This window comes from Mustela putorius, unplaced genomic scaffold, assembly GCF_011764305.1.
Source record: "Mustela putorius furo isolate JIRA1106 unplaced genomic scaffold, ASM1176430v1.1 tig00000242_pilon_pilon_pilon, whole genome shotgun sequence".
Lineage (NCBI taxonomy): Eukaryota > Metazoa > Chordata > Mammalia > Carnivora > Mustelidae > Mustela > Mustela putorius.
The window spans coordinates 10,995,137-11,011,104 of record NW_025421325.1 but is presented as its reverse complement, the minus strand read 5'-3'; the positions used below and the strand labels follow the sequence as shown (position 1 = coordinate 11,011,104).

The 15,968-nt window shown below is 38.2% G+C and overlaps 1 long non-coding RNA gene across 5 annotated transcripts in view; it reads right to left on the bottom strand.

Annotated features, from left to right (window-relative positions):
• LOC106006400 overlaps positions 1–15,968 on the bottom strand; it is a 92,529-nt gene that overhangs the window by 76,305 nt on the left and 256 nt on the right. For 4 of the 5 annotated variants that reach the window (XR_006606246.1, XR_001180428.2, XR_001180431.2 and 1 more), the window contains exon 2: positions 14,575–15,374. This is a non-coding gene — a long non-coding RNA (uncharacterized LOC106006400). Of the gene's footprint in view, positions 1–12,299; positions 15,375–15,968 lie in introns of those variants that run through there. The other variant, XR_006606247.1, reaches the window with a different exon arrangement.

Sequence of the window (15,968 nt, the reverse complement as noted above, 5' to 3'; positions counted from 1 at the left end):
CTACAACCTCAAATGAATCATATGACCAGTAATCACGGTTTACAATTACTTGGCAATTGGTTCAAAGTAATTGTCTGATGATAACAAAAGGTGTGGCTATTTCCCTTCTCCTTTTGCATGCTTTCCTTGATAAACCTTGATAAATCTTGATAGATAAGATTCATGGAATGCACCTTCTGTATTATCTCAGACCTTCTTCAAGGGTGTGTGGCCTTGCCTTTATTAAAACAGCTCTAAGTCTAACAGCTGTCTTGGGGGTGGAAAACAACTAATTCTGTCAAGTTGATTCAAGTCAGGCCCCTATTCACCAAATGTATACTTTTTTGGTGATACAAGTCAAGTAGGTCTGCTTATCTAGTTTAATCTTTACTCTGGGACAATTCATTCATTACATTTCCTTGCTTTCTATCAGCTTTTGCTCTGAACCATCTTTTCAAGGGTTTATATGCCAAACCGCCTTGAGATATAGAGATAATATTTCATTCTAGGGCAAAGAGCACATTTGTTTCCTGACCAGGAAAATAAATTCTCCCTCCAGGGCAAAAGTTGCGTAGGTTTGCCTGCAGGCCATTCTAAAAGGTTGGGGTTTTCTAAATTTGAAATTCCTCAGCTGTGATGTAAATCCACTACATTCACAGCATACACTGGGAGTTTTTCACCTAACCTATGGAACATGGAAGGCAAGGGAACAATGCAGACATGAGGCTCACACTCCCTGCTGTGCTAGGAGTAGAAAAGTTCTTTGTCTCTGATCAAGATGTCTATCTTCTATTGGCATTTATGAAACTATGGCAGGCTAATCTGTTAGTTTGCAAACAGGGTAAAAATCTTACACCCTTCACAGTTCTTAACAGTCCAAGGACTCCCACTGTAACTGAACTTACTTGAATTCACTCCTTGGTGAGTCACAGATAGAAACTACAGCAGGTGGAGTTATTGCACAAAGTAAACTTTATTTGCAGCAAATAAGGAGATCATAAGGAATAACTTCCAAAGCCATGACTCCTCAAGTAAGGGCAAATGGGTTCTGTTTATTTAGGGTTAGGATGAAAGTTTAGATGGGGAGCTTTGTCATCACATATAGAGGTGGACATAGGGTGGAGCATGTGACTTAAGGAAATATGCCTATACATACAATGTATGTTATGTGAAGGTGGCTTATACTAGTCCTTGGGCATAGAATTTAGTATTATGAGGCAAAGGTAACTGCTGGTCACTCCATGGGTCACTCCATGGTCCATCTATGCAGGTGTTAGTCAGGGTTAAGTTAAAACTGGTCTGATGCCAAATGATGTGGAGCGTTTCTTTATACATCTGTCATCCATTTGCATGTCTTCTTTGGAAAAATATCTATTCATGTCTTCTGCCCATTTCTTGATTGGATTATTCGTTCTTTGGGTGTTTTGGGAAGTTCTTTATAGATGTTGGATACTATAAATGCCTGATAAGACATTTGCAAATATCTTCTCCCATTCTGTCAGTTTTGGTTTTGTCAACTGTTCCCTCTGCTATGCAAAAGTTTTTTATATTGGTGAAGTCCTAATAGTTCATTTTTACTTTTGTTTCTCTGGCCTTTGGAGACGCATCTAACAAGAATTTGCTGTGGCCGTGGTCAAAGAGGCTGCTGCCTGTGTTCTCCTTGAGGATTTTGATGGATTCCTGTCTCACACTGAGAGGTCTTTCATCCATTTTGAGTCTATTTTTCTGTGATGTAAGAAAATGGTCCAGTTTCGTTCTTTTGCATGTGGCTGTCCAATTTTCCCAACATTTGTTGAAGAGACTCTTTTTTCCATTGGATATTCTTTCCTGCTTTGTCAAACATCAGTTGACCATAGAGTTGAGGGTCCATTTCTGGGTTCTCTATTCTGTTCCTTTGAAATATGTGTCTGTTTTTGTGCCAGTACCATACTGTCTTGATGATGACAGCTTTGTAATAGAGCTTGAAGTCTGGAATTGTGATGCTCCAGCTTTGGTTTTCTTTTTCAACATTGCTCTGGCTATTTGGGGTCTTTTCTGGTTCCATATAAATTTTAGGATAATTTCTTCCATTTCTTTGAAAAGTTGATGGTATTTTGATAGGGATTGCATTAACTGTGTAGATTGCTCTAGGTAGCATAGACATTCCTTGAGCATTGAACATTTTTCCATTTATTTGTGTCTTCCTCAATTTCTTTCATAAGTATTTTATAGTTTTCTGAGCACAGATTCTTTGCTCCTTTGGTTAGATTTATTCCTAAGTATCTTATGGCTTCAGGTGCAACTGTAAATGGAATCAACTCCTTAATTTCTCTTTCTTCTGTCTTGCTGTTGGTGCATAGAAATGCAACTGATTTCTGTGCATTTATTTTATATCCTGCCACTTTACTGAATTTCTGTATGCGTTCTAGCAGTTCTGGAGTGGAGTCTTTTGGATTTTCCACATAAAGTATCATATCACCTGCAAAGAGTGAGAGTTTCACTCTTTCTTTGCCAATTCAGATGCTTTTATTTCATGTTGTTTTCTGATTGCTGAGGCTAGGACTTCTAGTACTATGTTGGATAGCAGTGGTGATAGCGGACAACCCTGACATGTTCCTGACCTTAGGGGAAAAGCTTTAATTTTTTTTCCCATTGAGAATGATATTTGCTGTGGGTTTTCATAGATGGATTTGATGATATTGAAGTATGTACCCTCTATTGCTACACTGCGAAGAGTTTTGCTCAAGAAAAGATGCTGTATTTTGTCAAATACTTTTTCTGCATCTATTTAGAGTATCATATGGTTCTTACATTGATTACATTGATTGATCTGTGGCTGTTGAACTAACCTTGCAGTCCAGGAATAAATCCCATTTGGTTGTGTGAATAATCCTTTTAATGTACTGCTGCATCCTATTGGCTAGTATTTTGGTGAGAATTTTTGCATCCTTATTCATCAGGGATATTGGTCTGTAATCCTTTTTGATGGGGTCTTTGTCTGGTTTTGGGATTAAGGTAATGCTGGCCTCATAGAATGAGTTTGGAAGTTTTCCTTCTCTTTCTTTCTTTCTTTCTTTCTTTTGAAGTTTCAGGAGACTAGGTATTAATTCTTCTTTAAATGTTTGGTAGAATTTCCCTGGGATGCCATCCGGCCCTGGGCTCTTGTTTGTTTGGGAGATTTTTGATGACTGCTTCAATTTCCTTACTGGTTATGGGTCTGTCCACGTTTTCTATTTCTTCCTTGTTCAGTTTTAGTAGTTTATATGTCTCTAGGAATGCATCCATTTCTTCCAGATATGCTGGGATATAGTTGCTCATAATATGCTCTTATAATTGTATTTCTTTGGTGTTGGTTGTGATCTCTCCTCTTTCATTCATGATTTTATTAATTTGGGTCCTTTCTCTTTTCTTTTTGATAAATCTGGCCAGGGGTTTATCAGTCTTATTAATTCTTCCAAAGAACCAGCTCCTACCTTTGTTGATCTGTTCTACTGTTATTTTTGTTTCTATTTCATTGATTTCTGCTCTGATATTTATTATTTCTCTTCTGATATGTTTATGTTTTATTTATTGTTCTTTCTCCAGCTCCTTTAAGTGTAGGGTTAGATTTTGTAGTTGAGACCTTTCTTGTTTCTTGAGAAAGGCTTGTATTGCTATATACTTTTCTCTTAGGAACACATTTGCTATATCCCAAATATTTTGAACAGTTGTGTTTTCATTTCCATGTTTCCATGAATTTTTTAAATTCTTAATTTCCTGGTTGACCCATTCATTCTTGAGTAGGATGCTCCTTAGCCTCCATGTACCTGAGTTCTTTCCAACTTTCTTCTTGTGTTTAAGTTCTAGTTTCAAAGCTCTGTGGTCTGAAAATATGCAGGGAATGATCCCAATCTTTTGGTACTGTTGGTCCGTACCTGATCTGATTTATGACCCTGGATGTGATCTATTCTGAAGAATGTTCCATGTGCACTAGAGAAGAATATGTGTTCTGTTACTTTGGAATGGAATGTCCTAAATATTTCTGTGAAGTCCATCTAGTCCAGTGTGTCATTTAAAGCCATTATTTCCTTGTTGATCTTTTGCTTAGATGATCTGTCCATTTCAGTAAGGGGGGTGTTAAAGTCCCCTACTATTATTGTATTATTGTCAATGTGCTTCTTTGATTTTGTTATTAATTGGTTTATATAATTGGCTGCTCCCATGTTAGGGGCATAGATATTTAAAATTGTTAGATCTTCTTGTTGGATAGACCCTTCAGTATGATATAGTGTCTTTTCTCATTTCTTATTGATAGTCTTTGGCTTAAAATCTAATTTGTATGATATAAGGATTGCCACCCCACCTTTCTTTTGATTTCAAGAAGTGCTTTTCAAAAGAAGAACAGTTATAGCATGAACTTCCTCCAGGCACACTTCTAACACCATTAGATATGCTCTGCCTTAAGGCCCAACAGGCACATCAGCCTGGACCTGTTGCAGAGCTCATTCTTGTTCCAGGACCCACTTAAAATTAGCAGCTGATGGCTTATCTCATGAATGGAGTGGTGCAGCATGCCCGAATGTGATATAGATTGCCATCAAAATCCATTATACACATGCCTTTCTTTGCAGTAGTTGGTGCAAGGTATTGCCACTTGTCTCTCTGTAGTAGGGATCTCCTAATATGCCTCAAACCACTGAACCCCTTGAAACTTCATCAAGGTGGCAGGGCTCTGAACTATCACAGTTTGTCTCCTACCCTTCAGTATACATAGTTTCTACTTCCTGCTCACTAGGTTCAATTAACATTGCAAAAAATCAATGTAAAAAGAAAAATGTGATGTTCCAAAAACACAATTAATTAAAGGTATAGCATAGTCTCTGCTACCTAAATGAAAACTTCTCCTGATTGGGTGGGAAAAGAATGCATTTGCCAGATCATTGGTCACATGTCAGGTGCTAGGGTGATGACTTGTTCCAGTCAATATACATCTATAACTATAGCTGCAATGAACAATACAATCTGATTAGGTCAACAATAATCTATCATTTTCCAAGACCCTTCAGGCTGTTTCTCTGGTCACAAGAAACATTTTATGCAGATATAATAGGAATCACTATCCCTGCCTCTCTCACAGTTTTTATGGCAGTGGTAATTTCTACAATCCCTTCCAAAGTATTGCTTCCCAATTACCATTGGTGTATTGTACAGCAAGAGTTCCAGAGACTCTAGATGTTTTTTCCTTTCATAATAGCTTCACTCTGAAGGACAGGGAACCAGAATGGTTGCTTTGTTAATTATCAAGTATATGTGTGTTCACTCTCACCATATATCCTGTAATTGTAATAATAAACATAGTGTGGATCTGCAGTTTCCACTAGACCCACGGTTAGCTGAATTTGGGTCAGGACCTTATGTAAAGCCTGACGTCCATAAGCACCTACTTTGGTGGACTTTTGTAGTGTTTGTGGTTTGGGGGGATCAGTGTAAAATCAGAGTCAGTATGTCATAACTCTCAGAAGTGCTGGGTATTTCCCTTTCCTCAGTGCGCAGTCCCGTGGGTAAATAGCTACAGGTCACTCTGCAGAAAGCTCTTCTCCACCCCGTGGAGGTTCACTTTATAGCTTCCTTCACTATAGTTTCCTGCAGGGTTCTTTTGCAGAGGCAAGTAGCCCCCGCCTCCTCTGCTGCGGGGCTTCAGGTCTGTACACTGGCTTAGTTTTGTGAGCCTGGTAAGAGGTGATAAATCCCCACAGTGATGTCTAGTTAGTTTCTTCCCAGCTAGTTAGTTTCTTCCTTCTCAAAGTATTCCTTCTATGTAAACCAGAACTTGAGGAGGTGCCCATTCATTCCAGAACACCCCTATTACTAGTCTCTGTGGATTCATTGTACTAACTGCATCAAACATGTCTTTGTTAGGATCTACCAACTAGCTCCTTCCCCTCTCAAATTCCATTTTCCCACTGTAATCAGGAAATGCAATTTCTGTGGCATTTCCCACCGTCTTCTCTGGATGTCAGGAGAGCCTGAGAGAGATGCCCTCTTGATCTCTTACCCAGTGCTTGGTTAAAGAAGTGGCCTCTAGGGTTTCCTAGAGGGCATAATTAGGTGGGAGCAGAGCCAGCAACCAATGAAAGGTTTTAGAGTATCAAATCAAGAGGCTGCCACTGCCTCCAGTTTCACTGTGAACTCTAGAATGCTGCTGGAAGACCAAGCTGTGCTGGACACCTCATTATGCCTTCTATACACCAGAGGATGCATCACTGGAGAAACCTTATCACTATTCAGAACTTTAGCTCCAAAGGGTTTGAGAAATGTACTTTCTAGCTAGGTGGCCTTGTTGCCTAACCACAAATCTTTTACTGTGGCAGAAGAGACAAACAGGTAAGATGTGGGGGAATTACTTCCAGTCACCATCCTTCCCTCTCCTTCTCTACTGATTCCCTCCCATCAGCATTTAAACATGCAGTTGTTTTTTGTCATTTTTGTAAGAGAAAACTTCCCCCATCTCTTTATCTCCTTTATTTCCATCCCTTTATTCTATATGCTTGTATATTATGAATTATCCCCCTAATACTTATTATTTATACTTATATATAAGAAAGTCTGAATTCAGCATAGCAAAGGAAGCTATAGATATCCATATGCAATGTTTGAAACTGACATTTCGGTGGACTGATCAAAAGTTGAAGCCTTTTCCAGTGTCAGGTCATTTATTAACATCACCAGATGTGATATGCAGAGTAATAGGCCCCAAAGATGTTCATGTCCTACTTCCAAAACCTGTGAATATGTTACCTTGCATGGCAAAAAGGATTTTCAAGATTAAGGATCTTGAGATTATTTTAAATTATCTGGGTGGTACCAATCTAATCACATGGGTCTTTTAAAAGCACTAGGGTGGCTCAGTTGGTTTGGCATTTGTCTCCCTGCTCAGTGGGGAGTCTGCTTGTTCCTCTCTGCCCCTAACCCTAGCTTGTGTGTTCTCACTCTCTCTTAATAAATAAAATCTTTTTAAAAATAAATAAAAGTATAAGATGAAGAAAAAAGAAGGGACTCTCAAAAAGAACTCAGCTTTTGTTGCTGCTTTGAAGGCAGAGGAAGAAGACCATAAACTAAGGATGTGGACATCCTCTAGAAGCTGTGGATAGCCCTCAGCTGACAACCAGCAGAGACAGGAACTTTAGTCCTGTAACTTCACGGAACTGAATTCTGCCAATGACTTGAATGAGCAAGGAAAGACATTCTCCCTAGATCCTCCAGAAAAAAAATGTTACCTGGGCAACTCCTGGGCTTTAGCTCTTTGAGGTACTTGCCTCCAGAACTCTAAGATAATAGATATTAAGCCACTATAGTTTGTTTGGCAGCAATAGAAAATATATGAAACAAGGTACTTTTGCCACATAAATCTTCTTTCCTGGGAACACTGATTATAAAACCGGGGCCCCTGAGATTAGGGGGAGTTGAAAAAGATTAGTTGTGGAACAACTGCCCGACTCTTATATCCTGACTTAGAAAGAGTTCTAGGGAGAATTATCAAGCAGGAAGGGAAAAAACAACAACACTGCTCTTCTGTTTTGTTTTGTTTTTTTTTTAAAGATTTTATTTATTTATCAGAGAGAGAGGGAGAGAGCGAGCACAGGCAGACAGAATGGCAGACAGAGGCAGAGGGAGAAACAGGCTCCCTGCTGAGCAAGGAGCCCGATGTGGGACTCGATCCCAGGACGCTGGGATCATGACCTGAGCCAAAGGCAGCTGCTTAACCAACTGAGGCACCCAGGCGTCCCGCTGCTCTTCTGTTTTATTCTCCCTTCCCAAATGAGAAAATTGGAAAACATAAATCATAGGATTTACAAAAGAGCAGCAAAAAATTCTAGTCCTACCTCTACGTAATAACGATGATATGTAAATAAAAGCACTGATTACACTGGCCCAAGCCCAGTGGGATTCCATTCAGAGCTATGCATGTACAGAACACTGGTTCTACAGTGGTATTCTTACTCCAACATCATATCCTTCCTGTGTAAAAACACACAGGACATGCACTTTATATGAGTTTACACAAGTGCAGTTCACAGCGTGAAATTACCCCATAAGGAGCTCTCCTCATAATTGAAGAAAACCATTCCTCCACAGTAGACTGAAAATCCTCCCATGAATTCACCTTACACCTCATATAAATCAAAGCCTTCTTTCTACGGGGATCACCATAGTCTAGCATCTAATGTACAAATGAATGACATATTGATCTTTGTTTCAATTCTAAAATAATTTGTCTCAGTATAAAAATATTTTTCCTTTCTCAAATTTTTATAATGCATAGAATCTTCTTCCTAACCCGAAATACCTTCTCCCAAATCTTCTGAATTATCTAGTTTTGAATCTAATACTTAATAAAGTTATTAAGGTTTTTCAAATTTCTTTTAACCTATAACTTGGCATTTCAGAAGTATCACATAAATCAGCCTGAAAATAAAACATCTATGGAGATAGAGTGGGAAAAAAGAGGGGGAAGAAAGGGGGAAAGAAAAAAAAAAAAAAAACTTCCCTACCAGACAGATCTATTGGAAAGTTATTTAGTGAGTAATAATTTATAGTAAAGGCAATTTATTATTTACCATGCAAGTTGTTTACCCGTTGTTGTTTACATCTTCTTCACTTTCATGACAAAGGCCAATATAGACTACTAAGGATTACCAGGTGGCTTAAGATACTTTATCACTTTTCTTGTGAGGAAACTAAAGAACCCTACAGTCATTAATCCAGTAATTCTAGTAACACACTTTAGAAGATGAGGGTGAATGTTCTACTCATTTAAATACTTATTTCAATAATTTAAACACAGAAACTTCATTTAAAAAAAAACATAAAAGCTAATGAAGAAAGAAACAAGAAACCTGATCAAGAATGTAAAAATTAAATCTGTAATCAGAGAGTCATCAAAAAATATTGTACCAGGGGAGGGGGGTTGGGAGAAGGGGGGTGGGGTTATGCATATTGGGGAGGGTATGTGCTTTGGTGAGTGCTGTGAAGTGTGTAAACCTGGAGATTTACAGACCTGTACCCCTGGGGATAAAAATATATTATATGTTTATAAAAAATAAAAAATTTAAAATTTAAAAAAAAAGAAAATATTGTACTAGGCAAACCCTGGAAATGTGGGAAATAGTAATTGGGGTAAAACAAGAAGCAAGGGCAAGGACAAATAAATCCAAGTCAGAAACACAGGTAGATGACCCTAGGACTGCACTTCCCAAATTGTGTGCTCAGGGGCATAGGACACTGGAGTGAACTCAAAAAGCACCATGGGATATTTTAACTTTTTGAGAGAAGCACAGAAACATCTGCAAGACATTTTAAGAATGTCTATGATTAGGTTGTCTGGACCTAATGACTTAATAAATGAAACTATGCAGTATTTCTTAGGCTCAAGAACACCGTGAAAAAATTAAGAGATTCCAAAGGTGCTATCAAACAAGAAAGTTTGGGAAACTCTGTCTTAAGGACATACTAGGGTTCAAAAGACATAGCTCACCCAGAACAGAATCAGAAAAGTAGAGCAAAAGTAAAAAGGACCGTGCCTCCAGCCTCTATATGCCTAGTTATACCTAGTGGAGCCTTTCTTTCACTCTATCCTGGCTCTAAAGAAGGGAACCTATGTGCCCTATTACTGTGAATTTACCACTGGATTCCTTCAAAATTAATGAATATTGATTATAAATCAGTGAATCTTACCCTTACTGAATAACAAAGACAAAACCATGATTTTTTCAATATTGGTTTGGGCATCAAATAACTAGAGTTCCCCAAATATTTAGTATAAGTCTACTAAAGTTTAAATACTTCTCCAGTGAAGAGATGAAGGAACTTTATGTTGAAATTCAGTCAGCAGTAACAGTCCATTAAAGAAGTTTTAAAATTTACTCTAAAGGTTGGCAAACTTTTACTCTTCCATTTTTAACAACTCTAAAAATGTAAGAGCCACTTGAAAGCCGTGGGTATATTCGCGTTATTGTCAACCATTCTCCAAATTTCATTATATCTTAAAAAGCTGAAACCCAATACTCACTGAACTAACAGTTCTCCATATCCCCTTATACACCAGTGTACACAGCAGCTCTAGACACCATTAGGAGACTGAAAGGGGGGCTCCGTGGTCAGGTTTAAAAGGTCAAAGTACATACACCAATATCACACCAGCAATATTCACAACAGGCAAAAGATGGAAACCTGGGCACCTGGGTGGCTCAGTGGGTTAAGCCTCTACCTTCGGCTCAGGTCATGATCTCACAGTCCTGGGATCGAGTCCCACATTGGGCTCTCTGGTCCATGGGGAGCCTGCTTCCTCCTCTCTCTCTCTCTTTGCCTGCCTCTCTGCCTACTTGTGATCTCTCTTGTCAAATAAATAAATAAAAATCTGTTTAAAAAAAAAAGATGGAAACCCAAAGGCTCTTTGACAGGTGAATGGATAAAGACCATATAATATATACATAAAATAGCATACTAGTCAGCTTTAAAAAATAAAGAAGTTCTTAGAGGGTATCATGCTTAGCGAAATAAGTCAGTCGGAGAAAGACAACTATCATATGATCTCCCTGATACGAGGAAGTGGAGATGCAACATGGGGGGGGGTTAAGGGGGTAGGAGAAGAATAAATGAAACAAGATGGGATTGGGAGGGAGACAAACCATAAGTAACTCTTAATCTCACAAAACAAACAGAGGGTTGCTGGGGGGAGGGGGGGCTGGGTGAAGGGGGGTGGGGTTATGGACATCGGGGAGGGTATGTGCTATGGTGAGTGCTGTGAAGTGTGTAAACCTGGCAATTCACAGACCTGTACCCCTGGGGATAAAAATATATGTTTATAAAAAATTAAAAATTTAAAAAAAAAAAGAAGTTTTGATACCTGCTACAACATGAATGGACCTTAAAAACATTATGCTAGGGGCACCTGGGTGGCTCAGTGGTTAAGTCTCTGTCTTTGGCTCAGGTCATGGTCTCAGGGTCCTGGGATCAAGCCCCACATTGGGCTCTCTGCTCAGCAGGGAGCCTGCTTCCCCCTCTCTCTGCCTGCCTCTCTGCCTACTTGTGATCTCTGTCAAATAAATAAATAAAATATTTTAAAAATCATGCTAAGTGAAATATGCCAGATGTAAAAAGGACAAGTACTTTATGACTCTACTTACATGAAGTATGGAGATTAATTCAAAGAAACAGAAAGTAGGATAGTGATTACCAGGAACTAGGGGAAAGGGGAAATGGGGAGTTAGTGTCAAACAGATACAAAGTTTCAGTTTGGGACAATGAAAAAATCACATATAGATCTGGTGGTGGCAGTTTCACAATATGTATGTATTTAATGCCAGTGAGCTGTTAACTACCACTTAAAAATAGTTAAATGGTAAATTTTATATAATTATATTGTTATTTTACTACAAGAAAAAAAGATGTAAAAACAGCTCTTAGCTCCTGAGCCATATAGAAATAGACTGCAGACCACAACTGTGTGGCAGCCCAGTTTGCTCTGAATTCTAAGAACCACTAAACAAAACAAATAAAATGACATAAAATAGTTGAAAATTTTTTCCAAGCTAATAGAATTCATTTTTCTTTTAACATCAACATGTTAAACAGATTTTCACATTTCTTATATTTGTTACATCCCCAAAACTTGCAAGTGCAGCCAAAAAGATACTTGAGAGACATCTAAGATGAGGTCAAAATCTATATAAAGACATACAGATACATATGAGAAATCTAGTAATAGATATCTGTACAGCTTTACCTCTTACAGATGTAATAAATATGAATAAACCACAATGAAGCTTAAATGTAACCTGAACAATGTGGTAGGTAAAGCTGACACTTAAAATACTGTTTTAAAATACTGGGCAAAAATACTGTTTTAAAGTTCAGATTTTAAAGTTTGATATTACAGCTTGTTCCACTTTTATTTTCTTCCCCTTTCATTTGGTACATGGTAAGCTATTTTCCGTCTGATTTGGGGGAAGAGGAAAAAAATGACATATACAGAATTAATCATAATGTAAAGACCTACTCACATCCTTTTCCTGAATTTGCAACCTTTAAATCTAACACTCACTTAACTCTTTCATTGGTTAGCACAATCTCAGACTCTGAAGGCAACATATTCCTAAAAAAGAAAACCCTAGATGCCTTTTCTAGGCTTAAAGTCAGTTCCAGGCAAAAAGTCATTCTAAGCAAGAAGCCTTTTACTAATAGGTTGAGTGTACACAAATATAAAGGACATGGTTCCAGTTATCTATTCCCTGGCACAGACACAAAAAAAACACCCCTAAACAAAGAAGTAAAACAAACATTTTCATAATGCTTAAGGATTCTTTTTAAGATTTTATTGTTTTCTCAGAGCAGTTTCAGATTTACAACAAAATTGAGCAAAAGGCACAGAGAATTCGTATATAACCACTGTCCCCCCACATGCACAGCCTCTCCCATTATCAGTATTGTTTACCAGCAGGGCACTTTTTTTTACCAAGGATGAATCTGTATCGACACATCAAAATCACCCAAAGTCCACTGTTTACCTTAGGGTTCATTATTGGTGTTGTACACTCTATGAATTTGGACAAAAGCACAGTAACCTATATTCATCATTATAATATACAGAATATTTTCATTGCTCTAAAAATCCTCTGTATTCTGCCTAGTCATCTCTTCCTTGTCCCCATCTGGCAGTCACTGACATTTTTTACTGTCTCTATAGTTTTATCTTTTCCAGAATGGCACATAGTTAGAATCATAGTGTGTAGCCTTTTCAGTTTGGCTTCTTTCACCCAGTAGTATGCATTTAAGTTTCCTCTAAGTCTTTTTATAGCTTGATGGCTCAATTCTTTTTAGTGCTAAATAATATTCCATTGTCTGAATGTACCACTGTTTACTAATCCATTTATCTACCGAAGGACATGTTGGTCGCTCCTTAAGTTTAGCAATTATGAGTAAACGTGCTAGAACGTTCAATGCGCAGGTTTCTGTGTGGACATAAGGTTTCGGCTCCCTTAGGTAAATAATAGCAAGTGCAATATCTGGATCCCATGGAAAGAGTAGGTTTCATTTTATAAGAAACTTACAAACTATCTTCCAAAGTGGCTGTATCATTCTGCATTCCCATTAGCAATGTATGAGAGTCCTTTCACTCCACATCTTTACCAGCTTTTGGTGCTGTCAGTGTTCTGGATTCTGGCCATTCTAAATACGTGTGTAGTGCTAAGTCATTTTGTTTTACTTTGCATTTTCATGATGATATAATGTAGAACTTCCTTGCATATACTTATTTGACATCTGTATTATCTTCTTTGGTGAGGTCTGTTAAGGTGTCTGGCCCATTTTTTAAATGAGTTTTTATTTTCTTGTTGAGTTTTAGAAGCTCTTTATACATTTTGGGTAATAATCCTTTATCAGATGTATTTTTTGCAAATATTTCTCCCAGACGGTGTCTTGTTTTCCAATTCTTTTAAAGCCATGGATTCTCCAAGTCAGGAATTAGGACAAGATAGAATAGGAATGGCACACTTCTGGTCCACAAGTCTACGGCCTCAGCTGGCAAGACCGGGCTGAAGGAGGCTCAAACGGCTGAGAGCTGGAATCTGCTACCCCACTCACGTAACTGGTACCTGGGCTAACTGGATGGGGTGGGATCAGCTGTGATTGTTAATGAGAGTACTTCAAGAGGTCTCCCTAATGTTCTGGACTTTTCACACCACGCCAGACTCAGGTAGTCAGACTTCTTACACGATGGCTGTGAGTTCCAAAAGTAAGCGTTTCAACAGACAAGATGGAGTTGCATGGCCTTTTGTGACCTAGCCTCTGACATCACATATAGGGATTATGATGACTTTCACTATAGTCTATTGTATAAATCAATCATTTAAGTCCATCACAAGGTATATCTTTTTATGGGAAAGACATCAAAGAAGTTGTAGCATATTTTAAGACCACCATGACATATTTACAGAGAGAGATGGAAATACATGCCAAAGGGTTAACAGTGCCCACCTCTCAGGATCCCTCAAAGTGAATTCTCTTATTATTTTGTCACACTGACAACAACTAGTCTGTTGTCAGTCTAACACAAACAGCCTACATGGATGGCAAAATTCCATCTACATATATTCATATAATACAGTGACAAACAGAAATTTCATTTTATCTACATAAACTTCATAAAGAATGACTAATATCTTACTTTTGGCCCTAGTACTATCTGCCAGTTACAACCAGTTCCTATTTTCTAAACACCATCAAGCTCAGATCCATCCTCAGACTTAGACTAACTCATATCCAGAAAGAATACAGAAAATACCTATAGCAAGTAAAGAAAGCAGATTAGGGTCACGCCAGCATTATGACTGCTGAAACTGGTGGCCATTCTCTATCTCAGTGATTACTAGATTTTAGGACTTCATGAACCAAGAAAAATTTCAAAAATAAAATAAACTAAATGGTAGGAAATAAAGTTAGCAATATTTTATTTTCCAAGGAAGAATATTTAGAAAACAACTACGGCTCTATAACTGTCATCACATGCAAGAAATAGAAGAGACAATTTCAAAATAAAGCACAATCCTTATGAATAAATTTGACTAAATGAAAACTCACTATATATATCCTTTTCTCATTCCTCCGCTGATCTGCAGAAACTTCACCATAGATGAACCCCAGTTCACAAACTGGTCTGTGAAACCACTTGTGCATCTGACATTCTGGTCTCTTCTATCTCTTGCTTTATTCTAATAGTTCTAGAACTTTAGCTTGCTCCTAGGAACTTGGTCCAAAAGACATACGAATAGGTAATCATCATACAACATGAATGCTGTAAGAATACAGAGGGAAAAAATCGCAAAAGGTTTCATACATTGGATGAAATAGGTTTGCCCACAGCAGAAAGGATTAAAGGTGCCAGTGGCTGTGGCTGAAAGCGCAGAGACAATCTGTGTGCGCGGTATGTCCAAGGGAAGAAATATTGTGTACCAAAAAGTAAGTAGTGGTTATACTTGGTTGCACGGTAAGGGTTACTTTTCTTTGTTCTTCTATTTTCTGAAATTTAACAATGGAATATGCATTAGTTTAGTAACTAGGGAATAAACAACTATTTTAATTTTGTAGATTACCTTAGGAAGAACACACAAAAGGCCCATTTTGCTTTAAGAAAGTAGTTTGTATTAAAAGAGGCCAGGTTGGAAAAGGGAGATGTTAAGGATTTAGTAGATGGGGGCAGAAATCCAGCTCCAGACTTCAGCTAGGACGGATGACATTGGGGAAGATAACACTCCTTCAGTGCCTCTGTGAGAATTCCAGGCTAAGTGCACTCAACACCGAGGTCTTCTTGTCCACAGAGTCATTAGTCAGAAATTCTCAGGTGGCAGGTACAGTCTGACAGGTCAAATACTTAGCAGTGCCTTTGGAGTCAAGAGACCAAGGTTAGAATTCCCACTTACCACTAACTAGCTCAAGGAGCAAAAGCAAATTACTTAACCACTTGAACCTGTTTTCTCACTTAACATGGAAAACTGCCTACCTTTCTGGATTTTTGTACAGATTAACTGATATAATGCAGGTAAAGAATTCAGTACAATGCCTGCCCCTCAGAAAATGAGAATTACAATATAGGACACTTCCCGTATATCTAATGGAGAAGTTAGATATCTGTTTGGTTTATTGGTTCTGAAAGGCTTTAAGATCCTATTTACCAAACTGGCTCTATAGGTTTAGCTAAAAGCTGGAAGCACATAAACAGTCTGTCAGTTGGAATGTCAAAGCCTTTTGAAACTTAAGGGTATGAGAGTTTCTAACACACGTTCTTAAATGCGGAAAGGATATTCATAGCTGACAGCTGCTTCTAAAATGAAGCTACCTTCAGAATGTTCTGCAGGATCCAGAAATAACTAAGTAGCCCTCCCCTGGAGTCTAAAAACTGATAGAAAACCAGGAGGACGTTTCCCGTTCTTCACGGACTTATTCCGGCTCCCCTATGCACTCCCAGAGAGAAACGG